The sequence below is a fragment of the Corylus avellana genome, chromosome ca4, assembly GCF_901000735.1.
Source record: "Corylus avellana chromosome ca4, CavTom2PMs-1.0".
NCBI lineage: Eukaryota > Viridiplantae > Streptophyta > Magnoliopsida > Fagales > Betulaceae > Corylus > Corylus avellana.
The window spans coordinates 10753852-10767584 of NC_081544.1; positions in this window are offsets into that span (position 1 = coordinate 10753852).

Here is a 13733-nt window from a genome sequence, read left to right on the forward strand (position 1 = left end):
CTTTTTTTCTCCATATGTACAACTACGCCGTTATAGATAGTTTAGCGGAGATGGATACCGCGAAGCTTACGGTTACTGTGGAGGATTCGACCCAGGAGATGCTTGAGGACTTATTATGAGCATAGGCGGGTGCTCATGGTAATCAGTACGTTGCATTATGTTCTAGACTTAGAGCTTCTATGCATGTCTGCATATTAAGGTATAGCATGAATCGAGTGTAAAGATGATGATATGTATATTACTTTTGCTACTTTGATGATCCTTGGTAGATGCTCTGATTGTAATGATTAATATTTATATAACTTTTATTTCCACTATTTAGTATCCTCTCTTTTGAGGAGTAGAGGTCCCTGAGTTTTGTTCTGTGAGGGATAAGGCAGGGAGACGAACCGTGGAATTAATTACTAGTTAATTAATTTTTGGGGTGTTACACTACCCCGAACATTTGTTAACTTTTGATTGACCACTGGATATTGCCTAAGCGTATGACTACAACCCTAAAACCGCTAGGTAAACAGTTCATAAACGTTTGACACATTTGTACCAAACGCTCGCTGCACTGCAGGCCTACTCCTGCAGTGCTCACACCTTTTCCTACCCTATAAATACCCCCCTCCCATGACCCTTACCAACCTATTCTGCCCACTGAGCCCTAGAGAATCCCTGCTTAAGTGTAGTTGTGAGCTTATGTGAAATTTCCTTGGTGTTCTTGGAGAGGAAGGAGGAACCTCTTAAGCATACATGCTGCATTAAAGTAATTATCTCTCTCTTTAGTGTTTTTCTTAGACGTTATGCTAGTCATGTACTATTATAGTAGCTTAGTTGTTAGAAACTAAGAAGGTTTATGTTTTAATCTTGTTATAAGCATTTCCTTCCTATTAGGTCTATTCTTGTTATATGATGATTTTGCTTTGGGTTAAGATGTACCAAAAACCCTTTTGTAGCCATGGAACCAGCTTAGGACCCCTTACGAGATCATTGGACCAAATGAGGGTCTACCTAAATCTCTTTGGCTGAACGTTCAGCCTCGAGCCCGATCGTTCGCCCAAAAGCGTTTTCAGGGATGAACACCATTTTGCCCAGTTGTTCAATAGTCTCTGTTTTCATGTTCTAGGTTCATTTTAGCTTGGACTTAAGACTAATATTAGGCTTTCCACATATTTGGAGAAGTTGGAACCATTGAAGGGATTTTTTGAGGATTTATATGACCCGGGTGAGTTCAAACTCACATGATACTAGCCGTTATTTTTCCCCACTACACAACTCTTTTGTGTACCAAACAAGCATTTTTACAACTCTCATGAAATACATTTTTCTATGTTATGAACTCTACATTTTATTAAAATGTTTTACGTAACAAGATAACGAGCATGATGAGATTGTAAGAACAAGCATTTAAATTACAGAAAAGACTAATTGCATCTTATGACATGGTACACCGGTACGTGCTCGATAACGGCCATGGGCTTATTGTACATGTTAACTCTATGGTCAAATGTGTGTGTGGATCTGATATACGCCCCTTCGATCCAATGCTTATTTCATGACTGGCGCAGCCTTAATTGGCAGGTCACTACAGGTTGTACATCATTAGTAGCGTGGGACACCTGAAATCAAACTCGGTCGAGCTACTAGTGTTATGCATGGTAGCGTACAATGTTTGGAGCACCGACATTGTATTACAGGTCCCTCGAGACAATGCCAACCCTGCTAAGAATGAGTAATAGTTTAGGTAGACCATATAGTTGAACTATCATTGATTCACATGGTTATAGCATATACTACATCTGTACTGCATTCATGAATAGATGTCATACCAAAATGCTCCATACTTACTAAATGGAGTTAATCACTAAATGGCATAAGTATCATGTGCATTTTTACTCACTAAGTCTTTAGATTTACCCCTTGTATTTTTCCCCCTTTATTATGTATAAATTGAGCGGTTTAACTAGCTTAGTAGAGGATGTATTCGGACAGCCAACTGGTGGTGGTGAAGGATTTGATATAGGTCATCTTTGAGGACTTAGACCCGGAATGGCTGAAGTCCATGTGGGACGACGAAGGATCCATCCGAGCATAGGAGATAGAGATTGTTATGATGTTAGCTTTACAAAGACTTAGGTGTTGATTTTATTCTAGAACAATTTTTTATGGTATGTATTATTATGATGATCAGTCTTTTACCAACACATTTGAGAATATATCTATGTTATGATGCTTTATTGTTACTCTGGTTATGGTGGTTATGATTTTAGTTATTGCTATCTTTATCCTGTGGTTGAAAGTCCTTCACTATAGTCTCTTTTAGAAGAGGTTATGATCCTTGATTCTTGTTTTGTGAAGGACAAGGTTGAGAGGTGAACCATGGGGTCAATTACCAGTTAATTGATTTTTACAAGGCGTTATGTTGTGCAAATTTATTTAACTCGCAAGTGCACGAATCAATTGTAGTTAATGGATTGCAAGTGCGAGATCGAACCCATAGAGAATTGTATTCTTGCAAGCAATTTTAAATCTAAATTAATTAAACCCTAGTCTAGTTCCAAATTTTTGAGAGATTTTTTTGTTTGAATGAAAAAGCAAAAGCATGAGCAATTTAAAGTGATTGAAATCTTATGACGAAGCACTAAGGTTTCGGAATCCTCACTCACAAATTCATAACAACATAATTTCATGATCTATAATATTCCTCAAAGTTCTCACATATAAATCTTAAGTTTGTTTTACTATTGCTTCAAAGAATTAATCAAAAGATCCCATGTATCCATTCATAACCCAAATCACAAAAGAAATCCAATATTCGATCAAATCATTAATTGTATCCGTAAATCACAAGAAAATATCCAATCTTTATCAAAACATCAATTGTATCCAGAGAATAAATCACAGGGGAAATCCAATTTTTAACAAAGAAAACCAAGCAATCAATTATATTGAATAATCTTAAATCATCAAGTGTATCCTTGAATCACAAAAGATATCCAAGAGTTATTCAATCCAATTGATTAGAAGTAAAACAATAGAGCAATTAAACCATTAAATTGGGAAATATTACATACATGAAACAAAGTTGCTAATCATAAGTGAGGCTTCATCTTCAACCTTAGTTGAAGGTTTAGCCTCTCATGTTATTGAAAGACAAAACAAAATTGATTGAATTCATAATGTAAAATCGAGTACTTACAAATAAGAATCACAAAGTAGAGATTCAAAAGTTAGGAAAACCTTAAACTCTCTTCTTTCTCCTCTGCAATCTTCAAATTCGTAGCCCCCTCAACTAATCTGATAATTCCCTATTGATAGACCTAAAACTTAGGGTTTTACAAGTTGAAATCGGATACAATTCGTCCAGGTTTGTACCATTTACTTACAGGACGATTTTGGAATAGTAAACGTCCGAATTAGGAAAATCCTATTTCACAATGAATTGTAGTATTTTGAGTTAGCTTTCCAACACCACTTGAATTACCTCAATCAGATATGTGAACGAAAAGTTATGGTCAAAATACTGAGACGTGTAGAATCTGAATTTGAATCCAATTCGAAATTTTATCCAATCTTATCCTTAATCCGATTTACCCATTTCTTGGATTTGGTTAAATTTAACCACATCATCTAGGTCTTCTCAAAGTATGTTTTCTTCCAAAAAGTAGTTTTTCTTCAACACCTACAAAATACTAAAAACACAAAACTAACACAGAACATCAGATAATAACACAGCTAAAGGATTAACACAAGTAAATTAAGGGGTCCAAATATGCAATATTTGGCACACATCACGTTACATTTGGGGTTTAGTAGGTCGCCCGTTTATAGAGTAAGAAACTTTGCTAGGATGAAGACACCAAGCGAATGTCACACATTATTAGGTCTAGTTAATTATTTAGAATATTGTTGGAGGCTATAGGTCTGTAATTGATGATACTTATGGATAGTTATGTGTAGTGACCCAAATAATTAACTAAGCTTGGGTAGCTTAGTTAGAGGGTTAATTTGGACTTTGGGTCACTTGGGACAGTTGGAACGGTATTTTGGGAATTTCAGACTTTCTGACCGGGTGTACGCAGTTATGTGCTAAAATATTCATATTTTAGCCACTTAATTTACACTTGTTAATTTCTTGGTCTTGTTATTTTGTGCTATTTTATTTCTTTTTTGTGTGTTCTGTGTTTATCTAGGTCATGAAAGAAAAGGAAGCATTTTTGGAAGTTTTGGGCTTAAAGGGCACTTTGTGAAAAAGCTAGAAGTTTTGGATCAAGCACAAGCATTTAGGTGCAGTACGCTCAAGCGCACTACACCTAGCCAAGGAGTGAGAGCAGGTGTGTGCTCACGCGCACAAGAAGAAGCACCAATTGCAAATGCGACCGAGCGCAGTAGAAGAACGATCGAGCACAGCCATGCACTCGATCACACATGGGCTAGGATCGAGTGCATTCGTGCCAGCTCACATGACAGCTTGCGGAAATAGTCCTTTTTCAACCTAAACTAGGCTTTCTAAGTCCTAGTTGAACTAGGACTTAAACCTACGAATTTACTAGAGTTTTTGGGACTTCTAGGGTTTTTCTAAACCTATAAATAGATCTCTAGGCCTATAGGAAAAAGGAGACAATTCAACACAAGCTTTGGGGGGAAGAATTGGAGGCTACTTCCAGAGTTCTCTTCAGTTCTTTCTTTTCCCTTTATTTTAATTATGTGTAACTAACTCCTAGTTAGGGGCTAGATTGAAGCCCTAATCATGTGTTTTTAAGATTTCAATATTGGCGCCTTTGCTACAATCATATTTTGGTGTATTTAACTTGATTATTTCCTGCTTAATTGAATTCCTCATATGAATGTGTCTAATCAGCATATGCATGTGGTATGGATTAGTTATTTAAGTCAATTTGGCTGACCGAGTCCTGGGCTTAATAGAGTGACAAAAGATATCCTTGCGGGTTCTTGGGGTAATCAATATGGGGAACCAGGAGTATACACCCATGCCCTAGGCCTCATGTGTTTGTCGATTTCCATAGACTTATACTTTCTTAAAAAACAACTTAGTATACACCCATACTAAATCCTTTGAAAAAGAAAAGAGTTAGAGTATACACCCCTGCCTAATTCGTTACTTAGGGAGATTTATAGCTTAAGGAGTATACACTCATGCCCTTAGGTTGACAAACATTAAGTAATCTTGATATGATTGGAACATTGGCATATTGTTATATTATTTGAGCATGACTAGTGGTGGATATCAAAGCCCTACATTTTATCTTTATTAAATCAAAAATCAATCTTTCATCTTGTTTTATTTGCGGAATTAATTTTAAGCATAATTTACACAATCCTCGTGAGAATGATCTCGTACTTGAACCCTATACTACAATTTTGATCTTATGCATTTGCGACTTAAAATGCCCGAGGACCACTGTACGTATGCTCTTGTCTGTAAGTGAGGACGTACGCTGGGGGACCACCGGATGTACTTTGCCAATAGTACACGGACGTACGCCCCAATAGTACACAGACGTACGCTTGATAAGTGCCAAATATTCCATATTTGGACTCATTTATTTACATTAGTTAATCCTTTAGCTGTATCGTTATTTAATATTTTGTGTTAGTTTTGTATTTTTAATTAATGTTTTGTAGGTCATTAAAGAAAAACTACAGCTTTAAAAGGAAAAATGCAAAGTTTGGAAGAAAGCATACTTTGAGAAGACCTAGATGATATGTTTAAATCTAACCAAATCCAAGAAAAGGTTAAATCGGATTAAAGATGAGATTGGATTAAAGTTCAAATTGAATAAAATTTCGGATTGGATTCAAATTCAGATTCTGCACATGTCTCAGTATTTTGATCATAACATTCTATTCAAATATCAGATTGAAGTGATTCAAGCGACATTAGAAAGCTAACTCAAAATACTACAGTTCATTGTGAAATAGGATTTTCCTAATTCGAACGGTTACTATATCAAAATCGCCCTGCAGTAAAAGGTCACAAATTTGGACGAATCCTATTCCGATTTTAGACTTCTATTTTGACTGGGAGACAGACCTTCGAATTATCTAGGTTTAATAGGGCTTCTAGGACTTCCCTAAGCCTACAAATAGACTTCTTTGCATTCAAGAAAAGATACACAATTTCAGAGACTAGTTTTGGGATACAATTTTGGAGACAGAATATAATCCACAGCTTTTCTTTTAGTTTAGTTTTTCTTTAGTTTAGGTTTTATTTTTATGTGGAGCTAATTCCCAACTAAGGTTGAGGATGAAGCCTCACCGATGAAGAACATCAATACTTTCATGTAAGTCTTTATTTATCTGATTTTATTGGGTTTATTATTTCAATTGTTTTACTTATTTTTAATATGTGGCATGATTCTTGGATATCTTGTTGTGATTCAAGGATACACTTGATGATTTAAGATAATTTCACATAATTGATTGCTTGATTTTATTTGCCTAAATAATTGGATATCCCTTGTGATTTGTTCTACGGATACATTTGGTGTTTCAATTAAGATTGGATATCTTTTGTGATTTAAAGATACATCTGATGATTTAATTGATATTGGATTCCTTTTGTGATTTGTGCAATGAATCAATACATGGGATGATTTTGATTAACTGTTGAAGCATAGTAAAACATATCTAAGATTTTAATTGTAAGAACTTCAGATTAATATTAATAAACATGGAAGTATGTTGTTATGATTTGATGAGTGTGAATTCCCAAACCTTAGTCTTTTATCTCTTAGTTCATTTTAATTAGTTTATGTTTGTCTTTTCATTTCAAAAAATCAAATTCAAACCCCTTTTGAAACTAGGTTAGGGTAAAATTAGTTTAGATATAAGTTGATCTTTCAAAAATACAATTCTCTGTGGGTTTGACCTCGCACTTGCAATCCATTAAACTACAAACGATTCGTGCACTTGTGAGTTCAATAAATTTGCACAACACGCTACTTTTGGGTTAACCCTTGGATAATACCTGGACGTGCGCTACAACCTTTGGACTGGACGTTTACTACTTTTCAAAATAGTTGGTAGCGCACTCTACTTTTTCTCATTAACAAATACCCCGTACCCCTCACCCCTTCATGCCCATTCTCGCCCCCAGGCTCTCTGAAACCCCTGTGTGAGTGTTTTGTGAGGATTTTGTGAGTTCTTGGAGAACGAGAGGTGATTCTTGGAGGTTTTTGGCTTCAAGGTGTTAATCTTCTAAGCTTAATTTGTTCCTTAGTCGTTATGCTGTTTAAGTGCTTTTCATACATAGCTTAGTTCGAAGTTTGTAGCTTCTAGTTATGTTGTTGCCCTTAATCTTTTGTTTAAGCATGGGTAGCGTTTAATTCTTGTTGGGCGTATTTCCTTTTGCATGGAGGTGTTGCTTTGAGATAGGAGGTCCTAAGAATCCTTTTGGTAGCTTTAGAACCAGTTTGGGAGGATAGGAGGACAGTTGAACCAAATGAGGTTCTACCTAAACCTTCTTGGCGAACGTATGGCCACGATACCAGACATACAAGCCTTCTGGGTAGATGTACGGCCATGAACCCGGACGTACGGTCATAAGTGTTCTAGGGAACGCCACTTTGGCCAATCATCCAATAGCCTTTCGTTTCATGTTCTAGGTTCGTTTTAGTTGGATTTAGAACTAATGATATGTCTTTTATCAGTATTTGAGGTTATGGAGCCTCAAGGAAATTTTATGGAGGAGCCTTATGACCCGGGTGAGTACAAACTCACATGAATGATTATTGTTACTTTTCCCGTATTGCACGATTATTTTATATATATCAAACATGCATATTTTGCAACTCTCATAAAATACATTTTGGAACTACTGTGAACTCTCTTTTGTGAAAATGTATGTTGATTAACAAGATAATGATGAGACTTGTAAAACTATGCATGTAAAAGACTGATAAGATTAATTGCATCGTATGACATGGTACACCGGTACGTGCGGGATAACGGCCATGGACTTACTATATAGGTTAACTTTATGGTCAAATGTGTGTGTGTGTGTGGGCTTTAGATCCAATGGTTTCATGACCAGGTGCAGCCATTCCCTAATGGATAGTCACTATAGGGCAGACATCATTAGTGGTGTGGGCCACCTGAGGTCAGACTCGATCGTGGCACTAATGAGATGGACAATAGTGTACAATATCCGTGGCACCGATGTTGTTGTATTATTGGTCTCTCGGGGCAGCGCCAACCCTATTAAGAAAGGGTAATATCTCGGGTAGAGCATACAGTTGAACTATTATTGTTACTCATGATTATAAGCATATATTATATCTATACTGCATTCTTGATAAACTATCATCTCATAATGTTTCATGTGTTTTATGAACAACAGAGTTCACTATTTAATGACGGTTATGTCATATACATTTATAATCACTAAGTTGTTAGACTTACCCTTGTATTATTTCTCTTTTTCTCCATATGTATAACTATGTTGTTATAGATAGTTTAGCAGAGATGGATATCACGAAGCTTCCGTTACTGTGGAGGATTCGACCCAAAAGATGCTTGATGACTTATTGCAAGCTTAGGCGGGTGCTCATGGTAACTAGTACTTATGTATTATGTTGTAGACTTAAGAGCTTTTATGCATGTCTGCATATTAAGGTTTAACATGAATTCCTTGGAAAGATGATGATATGTATAGCATTTTAGCTACTTTGATGATCCTTGGTAGATGCTATGGTTGTAATGATTAATATTTTTAGAATCTTTTTGTTTCTGCTATTTAGTATCATCTCTTTTCAAGGAGAAAAGGTCCCTGAATCTTGCCCCACGAGGGATAAGGCTGGGAGACGAACTATAGAGTTAATTACCAGTTAATTAATTTCTGGAGCGTTACATTATGATCATAGAAATTTCAGATCATGGATTTTTGCTTTCCGCATATTTTACTATGTTTTGGTTAATTGAAGATACCACCAGCCAATTATTAATTAATTGGTTTGAAGGCTGATAAGTGCTAAAATATTCATATTTTCAGCCCTTAACTTGCATGTTTTATTCCTTTCATTTTACTTAATTAGGCAATTTTAATTCTTTTTTGTGTTTTTTATACTTTTACAGGCTTTTGAAAGAAAAAGAAGTAAAACTAGGTAATTTGAGCTCAAAAGAGAAAATGAAGACAATTGGAGCTCCCTGGTACTGCGATCAATCGCAGGGTACTTGCGATCGAGAGCAATACCCGAGAGGACATAGCAGCAATTAGGCCAGGAGCGATCGAGCGCATGCTAAAAGAAGGAACTATCGCAGATATGCGATCGAGCGCACACGAGCTGCGATCAAGCGCACCCGTGCGCAGGAGACTTATCAAGTGGCGGTTGGATTGATAGTATTTCCATATTAGGGTTTTCCAATTCCAATTTGTAATAGGTCTCAAAACCCTACGAAATCCCTAAGTTTACTACTTTGTCTAGGACTTTTAGAGCCTATAAATAGACCCTTAAGTCTCTAGAATTGGGGGACTTGGGAAGGAGAAGAATAGGAGCTCTTCAAGTTCAAGTCTCGGGTTTACTCTTTTCTTTTCTTTTTCTTTTATTTTATGAAGATGTTTAACATCAAATTTATGTCTAGCTAATTTACTTAGCAGGGCTAGATTGAAACCCTAGTTATGTTAAATTATTATTTCAATATTGGCGCCTTGTGATGATCTTGTTGTGCTATTTAACTTGATTAATACCTGCTTGCATGAATTCCTCACATGTGTGTGCTTGATCAACATGTGCATGTGGTATGGACTAGTTAGTTAGATCAATTTGGATGACCGAGTCTTGGGTTTAACTTAAGTAACAAAAGAATCCACACCGCGATTCTTGGGTTAATCAACATGGGGAACCGGGAGTATACACCCATGCCCTAGGCCTCGTGTGTTTGTCGATTTCCATAGAACATATGCTTTTCTAAAGAACAACTTAGTATATACCATGCTAAATCCTTTAGGAAATAAAAGAGTTAGAGTATACACCCATGCCTAACTCGTTGCTTAGGAAAATCCATAGCTTAAGGAGTATACATCCATGCCCTTAGGTTGGCAAACATTAGATATGCATAACATGATCAAAGCATTGGCATATTATTATATTAATTGAATATAATTAGTGGTGGATATCAAAGCTCTACTCTTTTTATTATTATCAACTCAATCTCTAATTTACTTAAGGGAATTATTTTTAAACGGAAATTCAGCAATCCTCGTGGGAATGATCCTGTACTTGCACCATATACTACTATGTTGACCTTGTGCACTTGCAGGTAAAACGTACAAATATTTACCTATTAATTTAGGTAGATTTTTTATCAACAAAGGTATTGCTAGTACCCCTTCCAAGATGGGTCAAATGAATCGGTTCAATTTTGAGGGTGTTGTATATGGAGACTCACTGACTAAGAGTGTACCAAAAAGCTCATTAGTTAGAGTGGGGGTGATTGCAAAAATGATGAAAATTAATGGAGGTTAAATGAAGTTTCTCCTAAAAGTTTCCAAGTATTGTATCTTACTAATTACAAAGAGTTACAACCAAAACGTGAGAGTAAATAATAAAATGATCATAAAGTGATTAAATTTATCTTTCCTTACCAAGTTAGGCTTTAGGAATGAGTGTTACCTTATTACTTCATCAAGTGAAATTGATAGAATTCACTAACATGATAAGTTTGGTTCTTGACGTAGACCAGATAGCCCATAACATTATTGAGAAATTTTAGCTGAGGAAGAATGCTCTAATAGGAGGTACTGGCAATTTATTAACTACCCGAGAGTTCACTTGATTCCCACTTGATGGCCGCTTAAGCGAAACTACTATGGTAGAAAGCCTGACAGTTCGCTTGAGTCATGCTCAATGTTTATTTGAGCCGAATGCTAAGAAACAATGGAAGCAAAGGACGAAGGGTTCACTCGATGCTACATGTAACCTTCTTTGATGCCCTAAAATACAATCATTTGGAAAAACAAACATTTTTCATTAAACACTTTCATAATACAACCGTTACTTACAATTGCTTTAAAACCCGTTTTATTTGAAAAACAACCAAAAATCCAACTTTTAGCTTCTAGCCGAACATTTGATGGGGGACCACTGAACGTTTGACCTTAACCCCTAGCAAGAATGTTCGAGGCAAGACCACACCGAACGTTCAACCTGCAACACTTAAACCATTGGGTAATAGTACACAGAACGTCCGAGCATAAAAATGAACGTTCGATGACAGTCTAAAATGCAATTTTAACACATTCTCCTCCTTGTCCATCGTGCAACACCCCCTCTTCCCTATAAATACCTCCACTTCCGCCCTCCAGCCTCCATACCTCACTCCCACATCCCACTAACCCTAAACCTAGAAGAGAGAGATAGATTCTAGAGAAGAGAGAAGGAGATTTTGAGGTTGCTTTGCCCTCATTAAGGTAAGCCCCTTTGTACTAAGTTGTTTTCATGTTGTTAGTATGATTTTCATGCTACTTGCAAGGTTTTCAAGTACCATGATAGGCTTGTTCTATGATTCTCCTTAAAAAGCAAAAAGGTTTTCAAAATGTTTAAAACACCTCTTGTTTTCATAAGCTTGCATGTTGCTATGCCTTACTATGTTTTTATGAACCTATTAAGAGCCTAGAGTGAGATTTGTTAGGTTATGACTTGAATATAGGAGCTTTGCATGCATTCTAACATTCTGACCGAACGTTCAATCATAAGCCAAAACATTTGTGTCATATCCATAATGAATGAAATTACGGTTTTATGACCTTCTAGCCAATTTGACCTCTCTGTTAGGACCCTATGTGTTCATAATAGGTTCTCTAGTACAGAGTGTAACGATAAACTATGTTCATTATAGCAAGAACTTGAGATGTCTGAGGATTTGAGCACGGATACGAGGAAAGTGAACACTTACGACTGCTTTCCATAAAAACATGTGATATGTTAGCTGACTCAGCACCGTATGTTATGAGCATAATTACTTTTAATGTAACTGGTGTGTGTGTGTGTGTGTGTGTGTGTGGGCCTTGGATGAAATGGTTGTCTGTGTGTGGGCATTGGATGCAAGGGTTGTGTGTGTGTGTGTGTGTGTGTGTGAGTGTGGGCCTTGGATGCAATGGTTGTTTGTGACCAGCGCAAGCGGGTCACTACAGGATGTACATCATTAGTAGTGTAGGCCACCTGAGATCAGAATTGGTCGAGTTGCTAGTGTTATGGACAGTAGCATGCAATATCTAGGGCACTAGTATTGTATTACAGGTCCCTCGGGACAGCGCCAACTCTGTTGAAAGTGGATAATATCTTGGGTAGACCATGCTTAATAGTTATGACCTAAATACAACATTAATTTTTTGCATTAAAACTTACAGGCGATTGTCGCTAGGATTACGCCTACACTACTTAAAAACCAAACTATGCTTTTATGGTGTAGTAATAGAGGCAACACCTAATATGTTTGTCAAAATCACACGTTTACCTCTATATATAACAGGAGTTCATTTCATACTCAATTGTGAGATTTACTTAGTAAGCCTTAGACTTACATAGTATTCGTGTCTTATCAGGTTATCTATTTTAAGAAGATGTTTTAAAAAGGAAGAAGCCAGAAGTCTGTTTTGCAATACTAGGCTTGATTAGAATGACTATTGTGGTTAGAAGCTCCAAGTCTATAATTGATGGTAATACTCGCATACTTCATAATTGTTAGATATCTCAAATGTGTCACTTTCACCTTCCGCTTATATTTACTCTAAGTATATTAGATGGGTGATCCCTTCATTTAGTTACTAGTTAACTGAATTGGAGGAATTGCCAGTAACCCTATCAAAATGGTTCAGTCCAATTTTCGAGGTGTTACACTTTCGCTCAAGTGTATTTGTGATAATTGGCTCGCTCAAAGCTCAAGTGAGTTTTTGATCTTCTAATGAAGACTAGTTTTGTAATTTTCCTTTCAAGGTTCCAACCCTAACTCCTATCCAAGTACAATAAGGATGGCATGGCCGCTAGTTCATGTTATTTTCTTAATTTATCAATATGAATACTTTACAGAGAGTTTTTCTTCAATTTTCCTATAATTTAATAGTTTTCTAGGATTTATAAAAGGGTTATGAGTTATTGTTTTTGCATTTTTTACTTCCCACTGCATCACATTATATCAATGGGTACAAGAGCCAAACTAGTTTCCTACCATGGCACATAAAGAAGCATGTGAAGGAAGATATACAACATAAGAGTTGTGTATAAACGAAATGAGCAATAGACTCAACATGTTTGCAGCAAATAGACTAGCTGAATATTTCACCACCATGGCCGTTTGCTAATAATAGGCGTCGCCTTCAACCAAATCTGCATTTTGCAGACAAGCATAACAAGCATAGCATTGAACAAGAGCTAATTAACCAGTTTCCAGAGCATGGAATGAGGAAGGAGTGTCCCTTGGTGCCTAATAACACTAGATGGGAGACGGGGTTCAAACTTGACATATCGAAATTCCAATGTGGTTTGCAAACCAAAGAATTCTTGGATTGGATCGTGTCGTAGAGGAAATATTAAATTTCAAGGAAGTCCCTAATTAATGATAGGCGAGTTTCTTGGGTGGCTACCAAGTTTACCAAAGAAGTCAAAGGTCAACAATTAGGAGAAATTGTTGAAGAACATTCTTAACCCATAATTATATGTGATCGATGTAATAGAAGCTTCAAAATTTCAGGCGAGGAATCTATAGATTAGTGGCATGCATTGACC